The following is a 5,000-nucleotide window of genomic DNA, read 5'->3' on the forward strand; positions in this document are numbered from 1 at the left end:
GCTAGTCGTAATAATATATATATATATATATATATATATATATATATATATATATATATATATATATATATATATATGTATATATATATATATATATATATATATATATATACACGCACATACACACACACACACACACACATATATATATATATATATATATATATATATATATATATATATATATATACATATATATATATATATATATATATATATATATATACATATGCATATATGTTTTTTAATATATATACAGTATATATATATATATATATATATATATATATATATATATATATATATATATCCCTTTCTGAGTAGAGATACCTTAACGTGGTGAAAGGGTTTGTGTGTCGCCATGAGGAGCAAAGTTGTACTAGGCAGGGCCACCCATACTAGATTGGTCTGCTGTGAGCGATCAGACTAAATTCTCCCGCCATCACCAGGTGATGAAAATTAACCAAACCCTAGACATAAATAAGGACATGTCTGATGCCTTTGTCCTGGAGCGGATTAGAAACGTCTGCATTTTTTGATGTTGTTGTTGTCGATATATATATATATATATATATATATATATATATATATACATATACATACATATATACATATATATATATATATGTGTGTGTGTATACATTCATATATATATAATATAAGAGTGTATGTATGAATATACACACAAGTATATATATGAATATTTGATAGTTTTGTCACCTGCACTCATGACTTTCATATTTTGAAATATTAAGCCACAAACAGCTCTCAATATCTAATTCAGTATGTCTCGGGAATGCAGACTCAAAGGGAAATTCCTTTTATGATAAATATTTCTACACAGGCCAGGATTCGAACCTAAGCCACACGTTTGAGAGAGAGAGAGAGAGAGAGAGAGAGAGAGAGAGAGAGAGAGAGAGAGAGAGAGAGTTATCTTTGAATTATAAGAGCAGTCCACTGTGAAAACCACAGAGGGAAATCTGATTCAGAATATAGCCAAAGAGTTAATTCTGTATTGTGTGTGAAGGAAAAAAAGAGATAAGTGACAAACATAATTACTGGAAAACTGTTCCATCGACCGACATGGTCAAGTAACGTGAACCAGATTCCCAGTGCCTCCCTCCGTCGCCTCCCTCGTCTTCTTTCCACTCCTCTTATTGATCACAGTTTGACTCTTACCTCAACTTCAGTGTTTCTCAAAAGGGGGATTTTATTGATTTCTCTCTTTTCGTATTAATCTATTTGGATTTTTTTACCCATTGCCTGTAGGAAAAGTTCATATCTTTACCGACAGTTATGTTAAACATGACTTCACAAGATCAGATTTTTTTTTATATATATTCCAAAATCTTGCCAACATAGTTTACAGCAAAGCTATATTTTCCTTGTGGAAGCAATACTGAAGTCACGCACATTTGACCGGGTGATGATGGCACACGGACACGAACATTCTCCACTTCGATTTTTTCACCAGAATAGAAAAGACAATTAAATCTATATCTAAAAAGAACTTTGTCCCCGAAATACTAAAATAGAACAGAAAATTGCCCATGTGACACTATCTTCAGTCAGTTAATCACGAATTTAACAGGATGGGAGATCCTAAAAATTATCATTGTAAGAATGAACGGTGAAAATCAGATTGTTTAAAATCGTTTGGGAAGACTTAAACGACAAAGAATTTTGAGAAACAATTAGCATTTGTGCGTTCAATTACTCTTACTGTCATCTAACTGTCAAGATCACCACAGTACAATGAGAGGAGCCCATTCAAAAGGTACAAGTCACAGAAAAGCTAAGCAAACAATCAACCAGTTACCTACAGTATAACCCAAACGAATACTGAGAGAGAGAGAGAGAGAGAGAGAGAGAGAGAGAGAGAGAGAGAGAGAGAGAGAGAGAGAGCGTGGTTATGGTTCCCTCCATAATAGGTTTGTTGGTGAAATGAAATGTGAGTGACGCCATAATAAGCAAAGACAGAAAAAGCCTCCCTTTTACCTCCAACTCTGCTCTATTTTGATTTCAATCTCGACTTCCATTTTCTCATTTCCCATACAAACTTAATTAACAAGATTGTGTAACATGACCATGTCATTTGTATAAGTATGATTCTCTGTAACTCTAATTCATCGAGATGGCATCAAATTTGTCATTGGAAACGATTTTTCCTCTTTTGTGAGCATTCTATTGCTATTTGTAGTTTTACAGACTTTTCAACAAAACCTCAGCATGGCCATGATACAACTGCAAAGGCATCTGACATGAATTAAGAGCCAAAAGATGGCGAGAGGAAAATAAGGAGTCATTCTACACTAAAGGAAACAAATATGTGATGTAGACTTCTGAGGATAACATTAACATTAATCAATGCAAGTTTCAAGAATTTAAGATCGAGACAAAATAGTGGCAGTAACCGAGGGGTCTATCATTTAAGTCAGAGTAAAGTTGGATTATCAATATGCTTAATAAACTGAACTTTCAACAACAAGAATAACTTTATCGAGGGTAAAGTTTACCAAATTTGAGCGCCATTTCTCTTTTGAAAGAAGAAATATAGTTTTAGGGTTTTCAGGCCCCATACATAACCCAGGTCAGTTCACAGCATCTATTTACCAAACCACACTATGAATTATAAAGAAAACACTAAACTATTTCAACAACAGCGTTCAAATCCGGAAAAAATAAAGTAGAACTCAATTGTTGCCAGGCATGAATGTAATCATCCGTAATAAAGTGCACTGCAATTATTAACGTTTAATTTTAAACATTTTACGAAGCAATTAGAGCAGTGGACTATTAATACGCCAATGAAGTGCTTACGAGATTATCCGAATTGATATTGTCGAGGCAAGTCAATGATCTTATATAGTATAACTATACCCTACTTAGCGACACTCCAACACGTAACATAAAAAAGGAAAAGTACGGGGAGAACTTATCAAAATTACAAACAGAAATCAGGAAAATCTGAGGAAAGGGACGAGACACGATAACACAAAGTTTCATTCTAAGAAGTACAGTTGTGGGGAGGGGAGTGGCCTCCATATAAGGTCAATGTTCATCTTCAGGTATCTCATTGCATGGCTGAAAGGACGTGTTTCATTATGTTTGATTTTTCTTTTTTTATTCAGATGAAAATAAAATCCTGTAATAATGGCTGATCGTAGGTAATATCTTATTTGGGTTTATATCTACGGTCGTTTTACAGATAATTTGAATATATGCTTCAAACTGTACTCGACACTTAAGAAAAGAACTACTTTTATAGGCTTTTTTTTTCTTTTGTATATAACAAAGAAAACAACGGTGACTATAAAACTTTTAGAAATATTAGCATGAAAACTCTTTTAGTCTTGAAATATTCAAGATTCGTCCTATATTTCTGCAAGTAACCTGGGTCGTAAGTTTAAAAGGATTTAGTATAAGTAAACAGGTTATGATAAAAAGGGAAAATGGGATAAGTGTATGTGTGTGTGTGTGTGTGTGTGAGAGAGAGAGAGAGAGAGAGAGAGAGAGAGAGAGAGAGAGAGAGAGAGAGAGAGAGAGGGCGGGGGAGTGGCGGGCAATGATTACACGCTGAGTGTCATAAGTGATCTGCAAATGATAAAGAATACGAGTTAACTTGAGGGAAGGAAAAAGAGATATAATAAATATAAAATACATAAAGGAAACTCAAAAAAGGTAGATGGTAAAATGAAAACGGAAGATTGCATAGTTCCTACTATCGAATATAGAAGGAAGGCTTAAGTATAAAAATATTTCGTCAAGTAAATCAATACTGCAGAAAAAATGAAAGAAAAATAGACAACAAAGGAATGTAAAGAATGTGGAAATATTTTATTATATTAATATTAACTTTATAATAATATTGGAATAAAAAATAAAATCGGCTGATGTTCAACATTCTCAAATATAAAGACTAGAAGAGATCGATGATAGAATGAAAATGGTTTAATCGCCAAAAGACATTATTGTGAAAACACTGTTATTTCAAATACAAAATGGGATTCCAAAAAAGATCAGAAATGGATGGGTGTAAAATGATAAAAAAGAAATTTGCAATAAAAAAACAATGGGAGGGAATACCTACACCAAGGAATGATATGTATGATATATATATATATATATATATATATATATACATGTATATATATATATATACATATATATATATATATATATATATATATATATATATATATATATATATATATATATATATATATATATATATATATATATATATATTAAAAGATTATAAAGAGAGGGAGAATGGGAAGGGGACATCACGTGAAAAAAAAGAATATGATGAAATGTGGCTGAGATACCAGTTCACAAAAATCAATACATCAATCAGTCCTGGCTTTGAAATATTGGATTTTTGTAGTCTCAATGTACGGGTAATGGGGTCTCCACGATCTTTCTGTTTCTGCTTAGCCTACACCACTTCCTCTTCCCTTTCCCTTAACAAAAAATTGGCATCTTACTGTCTGACCCAAAATGAGGATTTGCAAATGTCAATAAGTGAAAGAGAGAGGATCTCAGACTCACTTCCGTTAAGGATAGGGTGATACAAAATCAGTCATCCTGTTCAGAGAGAGGAGGAAGATAACAACGAATAAGAAGAGTGAGTAAACAATATACACCAGAAGTATGGGAACGAGCTCTCAAGAGCCTTATGTTTCTTTAATTATGGATATTTAAAGCTTCGCTTACTTAATGTCATGCTTTGGCATCACGACAAACCTCGTTTACTGAGTAAATTCAATCTATTTACCCAGACTTCCTGCGCAATAATTCAGTAGTAAACTGATATAGATATATCCTCCGATTCTATGCCGTATCATCGTTTGAAAAAGAAATGAAAAGGTCTGTTTTCAAAGACCAGGCTGTAAATGTTGAAAATCAAGGTAGACCTTTTTACACAAAAAAGGAGGATAGTTAATACAGTTACCACATTTGATTGAAAATTGAAATATAAATTATTTAAAATCTCTTAT

At 32.5% G+C, this 5,000-nt stretch overlaps 1 protein-coding gene across 2 annotated transcripts in view; it reads right to left on the reverse strand.

Moving 5' to 3' along the window:
• Positions 1 to 5,000, reverse strand: part of jef (major facilitator superfamily domain-containing protein 6 jef) — a 104,436-nt gene that overhangs the window by 98,032 nt on the left and 1,404 nt on the right. The gene's annotated exons all lie outside the window — the stretch shown is intronic.

This window comes from Palaemon carinicauda, chromosome 2, assembly GCF_036898095.1.
Source record: "Palaemon carinicauda isolate YSFRI2023 chromosome 2, ASM3689809v2, whole genome shotgun sequence".
Lineage (NCBI taxonomy): Eukaryota > Metazoa > Arthropoda > Malacostraca > Decapoda > Palaemonidae > Palaemon > Palaemon carinicauda.